Raw genomic sequence first — 18,406 nt, 5'->3', positions numbered from 1 at the left:
AGTGTGATTTAAACAAGAATCACAAACAAAATAAATTAGATGCAGCTCATTGGTAAGTGGTGCTATTTGAGCTATTTTTAGAACAGGCCGGTGGGCGACTCATCTGGTTCTGACGGGCGACCGGGTGCCTGCGGGCAACGTGTTGGTGACCCCTGGTCTAGTGAACCAAATTGAACCAACTGAAAACCTAACAAATATATTACAATATGATCAGATAAATAAAGCAATAGTTTCTTAAGGCTCATTTTTAATTTTCAAGAGGCACAAAAGACAAATTTGCTTTCTATAAAAATCCCCATAACATGAACATTAAATGAATGAAGCAGTATTATTCAAGGCACCATCAGTATATTTTCTCATTTAGCAAAAGTGGGCTAAATTTACTTCAAAGAAAAAAATTATAACAGCAGTTTTCTATCATTCACTCAGCTGAAATATCCAACATAATTGGATTGAAATACAATAACATAAAGTGCAAAAATCTATTAACCAAAAACAACACTTTCTTCAAGGAAAAGGCACATGTGCAGTGAAAAATATTTAACTTGAACTTTTAAACTTGAACTGAGTAATAATTCTAAATGTGTTATTGCACCTTAATGTTCACTTGTTTGAGGCTGATACTTGGTGGTGTCTCATCTTTTGTACGAGTTCATCAATGTTGGGGGTCAGGCTCTGAGCTGAGGAACTCCTCACAATTGAGTGAAGGTGTTCAGCAGTAAGTCGACTTCTGTGTGATGTTTTGTTCAGCTTCATCAAAGAAAGCAGTTGTTCCCGCAGGTATGTGCTGCCAAACACAGGCAACGTTGGAGCAGCCTGGGTGTGTGTCGGGGAGGAAACGGGCAAACTCCGCAGCACCCACTGCCGCATGTTTTGCCTTCAGGGCATCACTGCATTGGAGCTCAATCAACTCCATTTGGAGCTTTGGTGCTGAGCTTTCCACGTCAACGGACGGCTGAGCTGTTCAAACCTGCTTTTTGGTGCTTTTAAGTCAGTGAATCGGCGTGGGAAGTCAGCGGCGAGAACATTAATTTAATCAGCAAACTGTGCGCTCGGGAACACACTGGTAGAGAGCTTCTCTTTCAGGGTCTGGCAGCTGGGAAAGTGGCTCAAGTTTTCTTTGTGCATCTGTGCCTCCCACAGAGTCAGTTTGGTTTTAAAGGCCTTCACTGTACTGTACATATCAGAGGGGACACCACCCCGACCCTGCAGCTGCAGCTTCATTGCATTCAGATGACTCTCAATGTCACACAGAAAAGCCGTTTCACACAAAAACCTTTGGTCTGGGAGTTGAGTGGTGTCTTTCCCTTTGCTGTCCAAGAACATCCGATCTCCTCACGAAGCTGGAAACATCTTTGCAGCACCTTTCCCTGGCTTAGCCATCGCACCTCAGTGTGATAGGGCAAATCACCATGCTGCGTTTGCCACTCGCTCAGAAACGCCTTGAACTGGCGGTGAATTAAACCTTTGGCTCTGATAAAGTTCACTGCGTGCGTGATGGTGCGCATTCCATGTTCCATTTTCAGGGCTTCAGCACACAACGATTCCAGGTGTATGATACAATGATAAGCTGTCAGTTCAGCTGTAACGTTTTCCTCCTGCATCTTCTCCCGTATCTTAGCCACCAGTCCACTCCTGTGTCCACACATCGCAGGTGCTCCGTCTGTTGTCCAACCCACCAGTTTTTCCCGAGGCAGCTCCATCTCATTTCCACATCTTGACACCTCTTCATACAAATCATGTCCTGTCGTTGTGCCATGCATAGGACGTAACGGCAGAAACTCCTCTGTCACGTTGAGGCTGGAGTCCCCTCTAATGTCGGTGCTCTCATCCACAGCCAGGGAATATGCCATGAAATCTTTCCCCTTTTTCACAAGCTGCTCTTTTAGATTGAGGGACAACAATGGTGTTTCTGCTCAGGCTCACGTTTAAAAAGAGTTGCCTTTTGTCTGGGCAAACTTGGTCACAAACTTTAAGCATGCAGTGTTTGATGAAATCCCCCTCTGTAAATGGCCGGGCTGATTGAGCGATCTCTTCTGCCAAAATAAAACTGGCCTTGACAGCAGCCTCGCTTTGAGATTTGGCTTTTCTGAACAGAGCCTGTCCAGATTTGAGGCCTGGTTTTAATTCCTCAACCTTCTGTAGCTTTTGTTCCATGTCCATATTCTTGTCTTTGTCCGCGTGTTTCGTTTCATGATGCCGTCTCAGATGATATTTCATTACCGCCACACTTTCTCCACACAGAAGACACCCAGGTTTCCCAGCTACCTCCGTGAACATGTACTCCCACTCCCACCTTGTTTGAACCTCCGGTTCTCAGTGTCCACCTTCCATTTTGCCATTTTATGGGTATCTGAACATTAACTTTTGCTGTTATGCTAATGACTACTGATAAATAATTAAATGAAGCCACCTCCTGCTCAGACTGTCACTGTTGCATTGTGGGAAATGTAGTATTGGCCTGTGTAAAACATCTGCGGCCTGCGGGCCGGTACTAATAATAAATCAATATCATCCCGGGGGCCATAGAAAACCCTTGACCTTGACTCTGACATATGTGCTTTAAATGATTTCTTTTGACTCCCATTTATTTGGCTGTTTGGGTATCATCTTTGCTAGTGTATGTGCGCGCGCACGCTCTATGGAACTGGCATAAAGGATGTTAAAATTAGTCTAAATTAGTCTAAATTAAATAAAAATTCATCCATTCATCATTCCCAACAGGTGGTGTTTGATTAGAAACTCTTCCTGAACTCTGGTGCTCTGAAACATCTCCGCTTCCATTTTCAGCTGTTTTTATTCTCAATAACATCAAATCATCCATCCATCCAAATCGTTGTCCTGTTGGACCACCAAAGGACAAACACTTTCCATTTAGCATGTGCCTGCTTCATATGAACCCCGCCAGGCCGTGCTTTCCCCCTGGCTGAGCCATAATCAGCTCTGGATGGACTGGTTCACGCTTGGACTGAGTCAAGATTTGATAGGTTGACTGATTCTTACAGTTTTTGATCAAACCCCCATCTGCTGATTCCAGGAGATCTTTAAAGGATCTCAGAGCTTCAGATTTATGAAGCCTGCTCAGCCCCCGGCAGCGCTGATGAAACCTTCAAAAAAGCAGAACATGAAGCTCCAGAAAAGGTTTTTGCATCAAGTTTCCAACAGAACGAGGACAAGTGGGTAAAAGCGCCACTTTAAAGCCTCCACGCCTCAGAAATCCAGACATCCACCTTTAGGATGCCTGACTTTAGAGGATCATCGGTTCGCTCCAAGCACAAGAACAAACATTTTTAACCTCAGTCCAAGAACATCTGACCTGAAATGATCAAAAACCTTCAGCGTAAAAAGATCCTGGAGAGGGAGGTTCTCAGAAGAGAAGTGGCATTAAAGCCAGCTGGAAGAGTCCAGCCTGCTTCCTTCTCCAAACAGGCATCTCCACACCAACACTGAGGAAAACAGGCTTCTGTTCTTCATTCTTCTCTTCTGACTATTGTGTGTTTGATGAATGCAGCATCCACTCACTGTTACCCCCCCCCTCATTTACACTGCTCCTGGTTTCACAGTGCTCGTCAGACAGATGCAACCAGAGACACTGATGCCGTCAGACAATAAACCTGAGTGTTTTTGTGTCCGGTTATTAACATGTTCCATGCTTTTCCTTCTGCAACAATTCATCACACCTGCTCAGTGAAACCTCGGTGTAAAGGAGGTGAAGCCGTGCCTCAGTGACTCTACTTTGGTGTTTTAGAAACTAACAGTTATTAGATGAATATACAGTGTGCACGTACGCGCAAACGTGTGTATAGACACTTAATACACACGTGTGCGTGTATGTAGACTTTTTAGTACTTTGGGTTCATATACTTTTTAGTATTTTGAAGATACGTGTCTGTATATAAACCAGATCCTCCTGTAATAAAGAACTAAAGGCTGACTGTTGTCACGTGACCTGTCTCCGTCTGTGTCCGATGATGGAACCTGCCTGGAACATCTGGTCCAGAGAAAAAGTAAAACAGCTCACAGAACTGGTCCAGTTTAGACCCAAAAATGACAATAAATAATGAAAATGTGTGACACAGTAGAACAATGGACGAACTTTCTATTGGTCATTGACAGTTTCACTCATCGTCATCAGAATTCATCAAAAATATTCAAACCCACAAACTACACACAGAACCGCAAAGTTTAGAACTCAAAAGGGAGTGACAGGTGAAGATTTAAAGCTCAACGCAGCTGAAGTTCCAAAAAGGAGAAATATCATGTGGTACTTAACCGCCACCCGGTGGACACGTGTGGAACTGCAGACAATAGTTAAACGCGCTCCGACACATTCTGACCTCTGCTGCTCCTCCTGGACTCCAGGGCTGCAGAAATATGCTGCTTTTACAAGTCTTTAAAATCTGTCAAGCGTCATAAATCTTATTTATTTAACTAAGTTAGTCAGTTTTAATTTAAATGCAAAAACATATTTATGGCATTAAAATAGCAAAACAACTTTTAATCTTGAACCCTCCCAGAATGCTTTTACAGTAGTGGAATATAAATCAATAGCCATAAAGTTGTTCATTAACAGAGGAAAAAGGAAAGGTAAAAGTTTTCCATTCAGACTAAGCAGGAAGACTGAAGACCGACAAGGTGAGTGTAAACGAAGAGCATTATTGAAAAGAATTGACAGTTGTGTTTGGAGATAAAATCAAGATTTGAAAACATTTTTGTTACTATTGAAGAGCTGCATAGAGCTGAAGAATTCTTGGCTTAAGAAAATCCAACAAGACTTCATATTTAGTTTTAGCACAAAACATCGTTATACATTATAAATGAAGAGGTCTTATTTAACTTTCTTATAGTCTGGCTTTAGTTATAGTTGAATAGTCTTTCTAAGTGAAGTTTAGTTTATTTTTCTGCTCTTTGCTACTGATCCTAAAAGAACTTTAAACCCTCCCAGAATGCTTTTATGGTAGCAATATATACGCCATGAAGCTGTTGATTAGGTTGTAAAAGTGAAAATGAAAGTATTCTGTTCAGACGAAGCACGAAGAGTGACATTTTGTGACAGGTGAAAAGCTCTTAGAGTTATTAGAGTTGTTCAACAGTCCAGGTTACAGCTGGATATTTTGATATTACCTGTCAAACAACATCTAATCGTGGGCAAGTTAGCATCTCTCAGCCGGGCCAATTTAAGACTATAAACCTTAAAAATAATTAAATAATTCCACACAGGATCACAGGACACCAACAGGATTTTTGGTTAATGTTGCACGTTTTCTCACAGTGGTTTATTGTTCTATGTTGTGGAACCAAAGTGAAAGAAATGCAGGAGTGGGTGTCATTTCTTTCATCTATTTTAAATAGAGCAGTGATCTTTGAGAACTTGGATTATAGAAATAATTGAAGAGGGGAACAAATGAGGGAAGTTAAAAAGTCCTTAGAATGTTTATGTAGCACTAAATAATTTAGTGGCTGAGCCGAAGACAGTCCTTTCACCATGTTGGCCTGTGGAAAACCAGCGTCCCCGTTGTTGCCGGACCACCGTTGGCTACCAGTTGGGTTTTGGGATCAAAGTGGGGGCGTTTCCTGTATCTGGTTCTCCTCACGGATCCATGACTACAACATGTTGCTGCAAGTGCAGAGACGTTTGCTCTGGAAAAAACTTTAGAGCACATTCAGTGCTACAGGATGAGGGGCTGGAAAAGGTGCCAGTTCTTTTCTCACTGTAGGGAACAGTTAAAAAAAGCAGCTTAAACTCTGAAAACATGAAAATTATACATATACATCATTGATTTATTGATTCAGTTGTTAGCCAGAATGTATTAGAAATGTTCCTGTTTGATAAAAATGCAGTGAATTGGGATTATTTAACTACAACCTCTACAGATTATTTACCTTCATCACAGTCTCATCACTATTTCTGATGTTTCCTCAGGATGGACGAGGACAGAGCAGAGTCCACAGTGCCCAGCTGGGTGTCCCTGAAGAATGACCTGTCCAAAGATGGAGCAATAAACTTCAGAAGTTCAGATAAAATGTAAGAAAACTAAAGCGTGATGATGTGTTTGTGTGACAGCTGTTAGTCACATTAACAGCAGCAGGTTGTGAGTTTATTATTGGAGATGTTTAACACTTAAACCTCAGACAGTCATATAGTTACATACTTAATGTGAATATTGTTGATTAGAAACAAGAATCATGTTTTAAACTGAAAGATGAATTCAGACATAAATTCTGGAACAATATTGAGTCTTGATCAGGTTCTTTCATCCTATAAATCAAAGGACTAATAGAGATCTGTTTCATAGTGAGAGGGGGGAGCACATCCTATCAAACTGGGACCAGTCAGCACCACCAGGAGAGTCCTCTTGTTCACAATCTGGAAGCAGATCTGGAGATGCTGAAATGAAGCCCAAACAAAGTAAAATTGTTCAATATGAGATTTAATTTGTGATGTCATGAATTTGTAGTTGTGTTGATGATTTATTATAGATGGAAATCATTGGTTTACTTATGTTCAGGAAGTGATCTGCAGGAGGTGATAGAAGGTCATAAGATCAGTCTGAAGAGAAGATGTGAACATGTGACTGAAGGAACTAATGAAGCAGGAAGTGGAACCCTGCTGAACAAGATCTACACTGAGCTCTACATCACTGAGGGACAAAGTGAGGAAGTGGACACACAACATGAGGTGAGACAGCTTGAGATAACCTCCAAGAAGAACATCCAGGACACTCCAATCAAGTGCCAGGACATCTTCAAAGTCTTATCTGAGCAACAGAGACACATCAGAGTGGTTCTGACCAACGGTGTCGCCGGCGTTGGAAAAACCTTCTCAGTGCAGAAGTTCAGTCTGGACTGGGCAGAAGGTTTGGAGAACCAAGACATCAGTCTGGTGCTTCCGCTCTCATGGAGGGAGCTGAACTTGGTCAGAGATGAGCCGCACAGTCTTCTCTCACTGCTTCATGTTTCCCATCCAACATTACAGAAGATCAGAGCAGAAGAGACTGTCTGGAAACTTCTGTTCATCTTTTCTGGAGCTTCTGTTCATCTTTGATGGCCTGGATGAAAGCAGATTTTTACTGGATTTCAACAACCATCAGCTCATCTCTGATGTCACACAAGTATCGTCAGTTGAGGTGCTCCTGGTGAACCTCATCCAGGGGAACCTGCTTCCCTCAGCTCTCATCTGGATCACCTCCAGACCTGCAGCAGTTTATCAGATTCCTCCCTCGTGTGTTGACAGGATCACAGAAGTACGAGGCTTCGCTGACTCCCAGAAGGAGGAGTACTTCAGGAGGAGGTTCAGTGATGAAGATCTGTCCAAGAGAATCATCTCACACATCAAGGCCTCCAGGAGCCTCCACATCATGTGTCTGATCCCAGTTTTCTGCTGGATCACTGCTATAGTTCTGGAGGACATGATGACCAGAGACCAGAGAGGAGAGCTGCCCCAAACCCTGACTGACCTCTACTCACACTTCCTGAGGGTTCAGATAAAGAGGAAGAAGCAGAAGTATGGAGGAAAGCAGAGACCAGAGGAACTGACTGAGGCTGATAAAGAACTCCTTCTGAAGTTGGGTCGGCTGGCGTTTGAACATCTACTCAGAAGACCTGGAGCAATGTGGACAGGACGTCTCCGATGTGTCGGTGTACTCAGGAGTTTGTACAGAGATCTTCAAGAGAGAGAGTGTGATCTTCCAGAAATCAGTCTACTGCTTTGTTCATCTGAGCGTTCAGGAGTTTCTGGCTGCCGTCTACATGTTCCACCGTTACACCAGGAAAGACACAGTGGTTATAAATCAGTTCCTAAAATATTCGAAACCAATCCGCTTTTCCGGGTTTGCTGGGTTGTTTACAAATTATGATCCAGCCACATCTCTTGATGGCTTTCTCAGGAGAGAACTAATGAAATCTCTTGAAAGTGAAAATGGCCACCTGGACTTGTTTCCTTCATGGTCTCTCTCTGGAGTCCAATCAGAGGATCTTGGGTGGACTGTTGGATCAGATGGACAGCCACCCAGAAACCATCCAGAAGGTCCTCAACAACCTGAAGGAGGTGAACAGTGATGAAATCTCCCCAGACAGAAGCATCAACATCTTCCACTGTCTGATGGAGATGAAGGATCAGTCAGTCCATCAGGAGATCCAAGAGTTCCTGAAGTCAGGGGAGATATCAAAGAGGAGACTGTCAGAGATCCACTGTTCAGCTCTGGCCTACCTGCTGCAGATGTCAGAGGAGGTTCTGGATGAGCTGGACCTGCAGCAGCAAGTTAACTTACTATCATGCAGTGCAGTGAAAATGATTTGAAGGAAAACAGGCAGATATAACAGAAGCTGACGGCAATCGATGCAACCAGAGACACTGATGTCATTGATCGGATCACTGAATTAAGACTTGACGCACGATCGTACAAATTGTATGAAATGCAAAATATCCAAAGAGCCGATAGACAGATAAAAAGATGCATGTTTCTTTAAACCATTTGCTATAATCATTTTAAATATTGAGTAATTATGAGCTGTTCTAAAATAAGACAAATGTTGAGAATAATTCAGTTGCATTTCAGATCTGATGGTCGTTCAAACTGTTGCTCTACGGTGTTGAATTTAGCTTTTCCAGGAAATGAGCTACATTTGTGTTTAGGTAGATTCTCAGATAAGTTGATGAGAAATCCCAAAGTTTGACTCAATATTTTTGTTTCATACACAACAGACTGTCTGGTCGTTTTCTTTCAACGAGTCATTGGGAAGTTGTGGCCTCAGCAATGACGTCAAACCCTTCTCATCTACGGGAGCTGAGCTTAAGCGACGACCAAAGCCTGACAGATGCCGTAAAGTTACTGTCTTCTGCAATGATGCATCCAAATTGCCGACTGGAGACGCTCAGGTCAGGAGGCCTCTGTTGGTCTTTTCTAAATTTCTTTACATTTTCTGCTTTTCTCTTGATTTTCATATTTAGAAATGTGTTTTTATTTGCCCCATTTATTGGTTTTCCAGGCTGTGGTGCTGCAATTTATCAGAGATCAGCTGTGTCTCTCTGGCCTCGGCGCTGTGGTCCAATCCCTCCCATCTGAGGGTTCTGGAGCTGAGTGGGGACCAGCTGAAGGATCCAGCAGTGAAGCTGCTCTGTGGTTTTCTGCAGGATCCTCTCTGTAAGCTGGAGACTCTCAGGTCAGGAGGCCTCTGTTGGTCTTTTCTAAATTTCTTTACATTTTCTGCTTTTCTCTTCATTTTCATATTTAGAAATGTGTTTTTATTTGCCCCATTTATTCCTTTTCCAGGCTGTCACACTGCAGTTTATCAGAGATCAGCTGTGGCTCTCTGGCCTCGGCGATGAGGTCCAATCCCTCCCATCTCAGAGAACTGGACCTGAGTCAGAACCAGCTGAAGGATCCAGGAGTGAAGCTGTTCTGTGGTGTTCTGCAGGATCCTCTCTGTAAGCTGGAGACGCTCAGGTCAGTCAGAGATGATCCAGTACTTTCCCAGGTGTAACTAGTTAGACAATAAATGTTTACATGTTTGATCTTTGTTATAAACGTAGTGTTACAGTTCTCAGAAAAAAGACCACACAGGACAGATTTGCAGTATTAAATTGGTTGTGGAAATCTGTCCCATGTGAGGATGGTCATCAATGACTAGAAAGGAAGTATCAGTTGTAGATTTGTCTTGTTTTATTTTAGGCTGGCCACAAAACCGCCCAAACATTCAGACCAATCAAAAATGGTTCTTCCTGTCTTTTAAAGATCAGAAGGAAAACCCAAAAAGAAAGGTGCTGCAGTGTGCCATGCCCCTTCTCTACTGAGAAAACCCATCCCAAAAAAGAGAAAAGCCCAAGTGTGAAGTGAGCACCCTGTTAAACCTTGGTACCGAAAGCCTGCAATCATTCTCATCTTAGGTGGCTTCATTACAGCCAGAAGCCCAAACCTGCCTCCCTCTTAAAGGGGCAGCAGGTCAGTCCAACCACAGAAACCTTCATGAAGATTTGAAGCTTTCAGCATCCACAATTGTTGCACCTCACTTCGGTTGGAGTCCAAATCAAAAGTCAACAAGTTGATTCTACACCGATTCTACACAATGCAACCATTTTATAAATGTTTCCATACATAAGTTTTCACGAATATTTAGATAAATCTGTTTGTTCATCGCCTCCTTCTTTTGTAATGGTCATTAAAGAAAATGACCTTATTTGAGTTTTTCTCCTCACAAATATGACTTTCTATGAACGATGCAATAAATGCAGCTTGCAATCTAAGACAATATGGAAGTATGTGTATATAATAGTAGTGGAAGTAGCTCATAAAATAATACATTTTCTCTTCTCATCGAATCTTTCTATGTTATTAAAGAAAAACCTGCTCTTAGTCAACAACATCTAAGACATCAACCAATTTTATATAATATAATATAAAACAGGAGAGAAGACTTTTTCTGCAGAGACACTGGTGGCAGGAATGCAGAAGTATCACCTGCTCAACTTGGAAGGTGGAGCATAAACCACCAGCTGAGAAGGTGCTCAGCGAGAGGAAGTGGTGAAGAACCATGAAACTTGCTAAGCTCCACCTCAGCTCCAGAGACGGGCTGAGCTGGAGCTGTGGCACCAGGTATCGCCCAGAAGAGCCTCCAACAAACAAGCTCTTCTCTTGGGAGGAGAGGGCTTTGAATCTCAGCTCAGTGTGCTTGTCTCTAGTAGGTCGCAGCTGCACCTTTTCCTGAGGTCCTTGTTGATGACCTGAGGGTAATTGATGCTCCTGCAATGTTTTCTGGCAGCATTGAGCTTGCAGTGGGGCAATCAAACACACTGTGGGGTGGCTCTCTTTCCTTCTCTCATCTGGAGAACAAGTGACACCAGCTGCCAATCATTGTTGGAGAAATGTGCAGTTAGGGGAACTATGCGTCGCAGACTATAGCCACCCTTCCAGCATCCAGCAGTGTCTAAAACCTTTGATTTGGTTTCACCAGAGAGTGTAGGGATTGCAGGGTCGGTGCAGCATCGCCCACAAGCTATCAGGAGTGGGTCGCTTTTGTCCCAACTCCTGACAAGAGTTGAGTGCTATTGAGAAATGTGGTTTCACAAACTTGGAAGGTATTTTGACCTACACACACTTTACATACGGTGTAGATCTTGTCCAACCGCCCTGAAAGAACCCAAAATACGAACATACGGCAGATAAGCCGGTGCAGGACGAGAGGTTTGTTGCTTATAAGCTGTGTTTTGCTCTGGTACATTATTTGTCTTCTCTCAAAATAATTGTTATTTTAGACTAAGTCGCTGCAGGTTATCCGAGACCTGCTGTGATTCTGTGGCCTCAGCTCTGAAGTCCAACCTCTCCCATCTGAGGGTTCTGGACCTGAGCTCCAACATGTTGCAGGATTCAGGAGTGAAGCGGCTCTGTTCTGGACTGGAGAGTCCAAACTGTATACTGGAGACGCTCAGGTCAGTCTTCATTTTTCTACCTATATACCAACTGCTAAGATGGTGAAGTGAGGCTGTTCTCAATACTGCTGTGATGCACGACATTAAAAAAATTCCTTGTAATATCGTGAATTCAGGTACGACCCAACTAAGAACTAACGTAGGTTTAGTACTGACGCAGATAACATGCAGACCTGCACCGTATAACCTTATCCTGCATTTTTCAGATTGAATTGCTGCAGTTTATCAGAGACCAGCTGTGGCTCTCTGGCCTCAGCGCTGAGGTCCAATCCCTCCCATCTCAGAGAACTGGACCTGAGTGGGAACCAGCTGCAGGATTCAGGAGTGAAGCTGCTCTGTGGTTTTCTCCACTTTCCAAACTGCCGACTGGAAACTCTGAGGTAAACACCATTCTCAAAAATGTCCATTATTCCATCCGAGGGTCCTCACACTGTCTGAGTGTGTGTGTTGTGCCCAGTTCCTTCAGGAGGGAGGGCCACACGGTGACCACTTATTCATGATAAATTGATTTAAGGACAATGAAAAAGCCGACAGATGGTAACCAAAATTAGACAAAACTACGTGAGGGTGCCTGGTAGACACCAGCCAACGAGGAGGTAGATGGTGAGGGAGACAGGAAGTCATCTAAGACAGGTTGTGCCTTTAAAGATGAGCCACAGGTGAGATGGATCTCCATGATGAGATGGGATGGAAAGAGGTGGGGAGAACCTGGGAAGAGTGAGGGCCATAACAATATATATTCTCCTTTGGAACAGTGCAAACCTGAGAGGTTGGAATTGTGGTAATTACATATTAATATCATTTTTTAACCTGTAACTAAATTAAATATTTACAGATCATGCCTTTGATTAACCTTTCAGATTAATACTGGTTTCACTTATAACCTTATAAAAGTTTCCCTTCTTTATTTAGATTATGGGACTGCAGTTTATCAGAGATCAGCTGTGACTCTCTGGCCTCGGCGCTGAGGTCCAATCCCTCTCATCTCAGAGAACTGGACCTGAGACAGAACCAGCTGCAGGATTCAGGAGTGAAGCTGCTGTCTGATCTCGTAGAGAATCCACACTATGGGCTGAAGACATTGATTCAGTAGCTCGTTGAAGCCAGTCAACTCCCGCTCATCTGCTGCATCACTCACTGACCACTGGTGAAGAGCATCTGTGGAAACATCTGCCGTCTACTCCGTCCATAGATGAAAAATTCAGTTTTTAAAAAGCGCTGGTGGACTTTCAGGAGATCAGTCGGTGGTCGACAAAGCAGAAGCAGCTTCGCCTTGAAGTTAAAATAGTTCCTGGTATCACACAATGCATCTTTATAAAGTTCTAAATGGCCACTCTTATAAGCATGAAAACATTCTCTTGTCTCTTCAAATGTCTGTATTATACGTTACTATTTTACAGAATGCCTTCAGAATCTTTAGGGTTTAGTATTTACTGTATCTGTGACATGGAGCATTGGAATATTTCAGCTGCAACCAGCAAAAACCCATCAGAATGACTGCTATCGGTGGGGACCGCAGGTCATTTGACTTTAGTCAATCTGTTAAATGTTATATGATTTATTGCAATCTAATATAAACAAATAAGAAATGTGGGAAATAGGAAATAAAAAGAAGCAAAATGACCAAATAAAACTCCCATGAATACTGTAAATTTTAAGATGTCAAGAATGGAATATCAGCTTAAATTTAATCAAACATAAAGTGAAAAGGCCTCCTTTAAGTTTACTGCAAAAATAAACACAAAATCAAGAGCGACACGCGCCAAAAACGTCTCATTCTCTCTTCTGTCTCCACTCATTCTTTTATATTCTCTTAAGATAATGGGGACGGGGTCGTGTGATAACAAAACAACCTTGGGGACTATAGTTTTGTTGCAAGAACTTTGGCTATTCAGAAATTTCCATGTTGGCTTCCACAGATTGTGCATCCACTAGAAACTCAGTGTTTTTGAGGAACTACCAGGAGTGGCTGGAGTGGAGGCCAATGATGCTATAGCTACATATAGGTACATATAGATCACCGTTATCCTCAACCCAAAAGACCACCAGTTGGCGCAGCAATACTAAAGATAGGAGGTTGTGGTCGTTGCGCAGACGCGGAGTGATATCATGCACAAACGTGCCCTATGTTCTATATACCGTATTTTCGAGACCATAGGGCGCACCGTATTAAAAGGTGCAGCCTCAGTTACGGGTGCTATTTCTGTATTTAACACATACATCAGGCGCACCGGATTATAGGGCGCGGGCATGGTAAAACATACCGCTACGATAGTTTAAAACATGCATGCTAGCGTGTATTTAGCAATTTTGCGAAAGCCGGCAAGTCGAACAACCGACAACAATGTTTCCAAAATTAAAATTTTCGTATTTTTCGTATTTTGTTATTAAGCCCCGGAGGGCTGAAGCAGGACCGCTGTTAAAAATGTATCAGTCCGCACTTCCAGTTCTGGTGCAACGTCCAGTTCTAAATGTATGAATCCGCGTATTGACGTTTCAACGTCCCATCAGTAAACAGAGAGATTTGGATATAGTCCCCCTTAGGTGGTGTTTTTAGTTCTTAACAACTTTCTCTTTGCCTGATAAGAGGTCCAAACATTATTTCACTTCCCTATAAAATATGCTAAAATTTGCCATTCAAGATCAGATACCACCAGGTATAATTCATCCTCTAAATTTTCACAATTTCTTATTCTGTCAGGCTGTTTTTAAACCTTTGGCAACATAAAATAAAGTACTCAACTGGTATTATGTCAGGCTGGTTTACATCACATTAAAGAAGCCAGCAGAAATAAAGCACAACAGTTACACAGACTACGCAAAATAATATAGAGGATATAAAAAACAGTGTTGAGATGGGTTTGTGTCACTTTAGTAAAATCAAAGCATTTTTCTTTATGTGCCAGCAATTAACACAATCTAAGAAGTCTCTAAACATATGGAGCTCCTATAGAACAAACTAAAGATTTGTTGTTATTAAGATAAAGAAATGCAACATTTCCCCAAGAGAAACGATGGCGATGGAAAAAGCCCTGGCTGTGTGTGTGCATCACAGCAGGCGTGGGTTCTCCTCTCTGTAGTCATGCGGGTCTCCTTTGATAGGCAGATGAGGAGGTTGGTTACAGATTTCCGTCAGAAAGATGATTACGGTGCCAAAGGTCATCACCGGGGTAACCAGGAAGAGGCAGAGTCGGTCTACTGTACGAGCGATGCCGCTCCAGTTATCCTTCTCCTGTCAGGACGAGACATTTACGCCACTTTTGATCTTTTTTAAATCAGAATTTGGGTTGAGGACTCTGTTTTAACCATCTGAGCTCATTGTAGTCGTTCTTGTTGCGCATGTGTTTAATGATGTAGTTGGCTCCATCCACAGCCGGCTTGATCTCTGCGTACAGCTGATCGCTCGCTCCTCCCTCTTCTTGTGGTTTCACAGCTCCACACAGACACCAAAGCTCAGAACTCCAATGAAGCTACTTATGCTTCTATATCTCATGTGTTTAAATGTTTCTGGAAACGTACTGGCAGCGTGTGTGACTCATGTCACCAGTCCGTGTTTCCCAGACTGTTTCTCAAACATCAGCTCACTGCGGGACTTCACACTGTAGTACTCCTGAGCCGAGGCAATGTCGCCCACTGAGCTGGATCGCCGCGGTAACGCTCCATCCCAGTACGGTTCTGCCTCAGCAGGGCGGGACATGCGCAAGATGTGGGGTAATCGCTCGAGGAAGAGCTGGCAGAAAAAGAAAACAGGATTTGGAACACTGATACTGATGTGTGTATGCGTGTGTGTTATAGTGGAAAAACCACATGTTCATATATCCTCTTTCATGTTATTAAGTCATATGTTCATTTATCCTCTTTCATATGTTATTAAGTCATATGTTCATATATCCTCTTTCATAAGTTATTAAGTCATATGTTCATATATCCTCTTTCATGTTATTAAGTCACATGTTCATATATCCTCTTTCATATGTTATTAAGTCATAGGTTCATATATCCTCTTTCATATGTTATTAAGTCCATCCATCCATCCATCCATCCATCCATCCATCCTCTACCGCTTATCCGGGGTCGGGTCGCGGGGGCAGCAGCCTAAGGAGAGAAGCCCAGACTTCCCTCTCCCCAGCTACTTCTTCCAGCTCATTCGGAGGGATCCCCAGGCGTTCCCAGACCAGTCGAGAGACATAGTCTCTCCAACGTGTCCTGGGTCTTCCCGGGGGTCTCCTACTGGAGGGACATGCCCTGAACACCTCACCAGGGAGGCGTCCAGGGGGCATCCTAACTAGATGCCCAAGCCACCTCATCTGGCTCAACGCGGAGGAGCAGCGGCTCTACTCTGAGCTCCTCCCGGATGGCAGAGCTTCTCACCCTCTCTAAGGGAGAGCCCAGCCACCCTACGGAGGAAGCTCATTTCGGCCGCTTGTACCCGTGATCTTGTTCTTTCGGTCACTACCCAAAGCTCATGACCATAGGTGAGGGTAGGAACAAAGATCGACTGGTAAATCGAGAGCTTCGCCTTTCGGCTCAGCTCTCTCTTCACCACTACAGACCGGTGCAGAGTCCGCATTACTGCGGATGCCGCACCGATCCGCCTGTCGATGTCCCGCTCCATTCTTCCCTCACTCGTGAACAAGACCCCGAGGTACTTGAACTCCTCCACTTGGGGCAGGATCTCCTTCTTGACCCGGAGAAGGCACTCCACCTTTTTCCAGTTGAGAACCATGGCCTCGGATTTGGAGGTGCTGATTTTCATCCCAGCCGCTTCACATGCGGCGGCGAACCGATCCAGTGATAGTTGGAGGTCACGGGCCGATGACGCCAACAGGACCACATCATCCGCAAAAAGCAGAGACCCGATCCTGAGGTCACCAAACCGGACCCCCTCAACACCATGACTGCACCTAGAAATTCTGTCCATAAAAATTATGAACAGAATCGGTGACAAAGGGCAGCCCTGGTGGAGACCAACCCTCACCGGAAACGAGTTCGACTTACTGCCAGCAATTCGGACCAAACTCTGGCACCGATCGTACAGGGAGCGGACGGCCCATATCAGCGGGCCCGACACCCCATACTCTCGGAGAACCCCCCACAGGACCCCCCAAGGGACACGGTCGAATGCCTTCTCCAAGTCCACAAAACACATGTGGACTGGTTGGGCAAACTCCCATGCACCCTCGAAGACCCTGCTGAGGGTGTAGAGCTGGTCCACTGTTCCACGCCCAGGACGAAAACCACATTGCTCCTTCTGAATCCGAGGTTCGACTATCCGGCGGACCCTCCTCTCCAGTACCCCTGAATAGACCTTACCAGGGAGGCTGAGGAGTGTGATCCCCCTATAGTTGGAACACACCCTCCGGTCCCCCTTCTTAAAAAGAGGGACTACCACCCCGGTCTGCCAATCCAGCGGCACTGCCCCTGATGTCCACGCGATGTTGCAGAGTCGAGTCAACCCCGACAGCCCTACAACATCCAGAGCCTTAAGGAACTCTGGGCGGATCTCATCCACCCCCGGGGCCTTGCCACCGAGGAGTTTTTTGACTACCTCGGCAACTTCAGCCCCGGAGATATGAGAGCCCATCTCCAGGTCCCCAGGCCCTACTTCCTCACTGGAAGGTGTGTTGGTGGGATTGAGGAGGCCCTCGAAGTATTCCTTCCACCGATCCATAACATCCCGAGTTGAGGTCAGTAGCACACCATCACCACTATACACAGTGTTGACAGTGCACTGCTTACCCTTCCTCAGACGCCGGATGGTGGTCCAGAACCTTTTTGAGGCCGTCCAAAAGTCGTTCTCCATGGCCTCACCGAACTCTTCCCATGCCCGGGTCTTTGCCTCGGCAACAGCCGTAGCTGCACTCCGCTTGGCACGCCGGTACCTATCTGCTGCCTCAGGAGTCCCACAGGCCAGTAAGGCCCGATACGACTCCTTCTTCAGCTTGACGGCATCCCTCACCGCTGGTGTCCACCGCTGGGTTCGGGCATTGCCGCCACGACAGGCACCAACCACCTTGCGGCCACAGCATCGGTCAGCCGCCTCAACAATGGAGGCACGGAACATGGTCCACTCGGACTCAATGTCCCCCGCCTCCCCAGGACATGGTCAAAGCTCTCCCGGAGGCGTGAGTTGAAGCTCCTTCTGACAGGGGACTCTGCCAGGCGTTCCCAGCAGACCCTCCCAACACGTTTGGGCCTGCCAGGTCTGTCCGGCATCCTTCCCCACCATCGGAGCCAACTCACCGCCAGGTGGTGATCAGTTGACAGCTCCGCCCCTTTCTTCACCCGAGTGTCCAGAACATGCGGCCGCAAATCCGATGACACAACCACAAAGACGATCATCGATCTGTGGCCTAAGGCGTCCTGGTGCCAAGTGCACATGTGGACGCCTTTATGTCTGAACAAGGTGTTTGTTATGGACAATCTGAGATGAGCACAGAAGTCCAATAACAATACACCACTCGGGTTCAGATCAGGGGGGCCGTTCTTCCCAATCACACCTCTCCAGGTCACACTGTCATTGCCAACGTGAGCATTGAAGTCACCCAGGAGGACAAGGGAGCCCCCAGAAGGAGCACTCTCCAGCACTCCCTCTAAGGACTCCAAAAAGGGTGGATACGCTGAACTGCTGTTTGGACCATAGGCACAAACAACAGTCAGGATCCGTCCCCCCACCCGAAGGCGAAGGGAGGCTACCCTCTCATCCACCGGGGTAAACTCCAATATACAGGCACTGAGCTGGGGAGCAACGAGAATTGCCAGCCCTGCCCGTTGCCTCTCACCATCAGCAACTCCAGAGTGGTAGAGAGTCCAACCCCTCTCGAGAGGACTGGTTCCAGAGCCCTTGCCGTGCGTCGAGGTGAGGCCAACTATATCTAGTCGGAACTTCTCAACCTCGCGCACCAACTCAGGCTCCTTTCCCACCAGAGAGGTGACATTCCATGTCCCTAGAGCCAGTTTATGCAGCCGGGGATCAGACCG

At 45.1% G+C, this 18,406-nt stretch overlaps 1 long non-coding RNA gene and 2 pseudogenes across 1 annotated transcript; 2 read left to right on the top strand and 1 right to left on the bottom strand.

Moving 5' to 3' along the window:
* Positions 1 to 474: 474 nt before the first annotated feature.
* On the bottom strand, positions 475 to 2,342 carry LOC115248050 (general transcription factor II-I repeat domain-containing protein 2-like; annotated as a pseudogene).
* Positions 2,343 to 4,614: 2,272 nt separating this feature from the next.
* On the top strand, positions 4,615 to 6,353 carry LOC115248051 (uncharacterized). The gene is made up of 3 exons (XR_003887089.1): positions 4,615 to 4,635; positions 5,924 to 6,025; positions 6,297 to 6,353. It is a non-coding gene; the product is annotated as an uncharacterized lncRNA (long non-coding RNA).
* A 969-nt stretch (positions 6,354 to 7,322) lies between these two features.
* LOC115247965 (NACHT, LRR and PYD domains-containing protein 12-like) lies at positions 7,323 to 12,649 on the top strand (annotated as a pseudogene).
* The last annotated feature ends 5,757 nt before the right edge of the window (positions 12,650 to 18,406 follow it).

Source organism: Takifugu rubripes, chromosome 22 (assembly GCF_901000725.2).
Source record: "Takifugu rubripes chromosome 22, fTakRub1.2, whole genome shotgun sequence".
Classification (NCBI taxonomy): domain Eukaryota; kingdom Metazoa; phylum Chordata; class Actinopteri; order Tetraodontiformes; family Tetraodontidae; genus Takifugu; species Takifugu rubripes.
The sequence above is the reverse complement of the archived record's forward strand: the minus strand, read 5'-3'. Positions and strand labels throughout refer to the sequence as shown.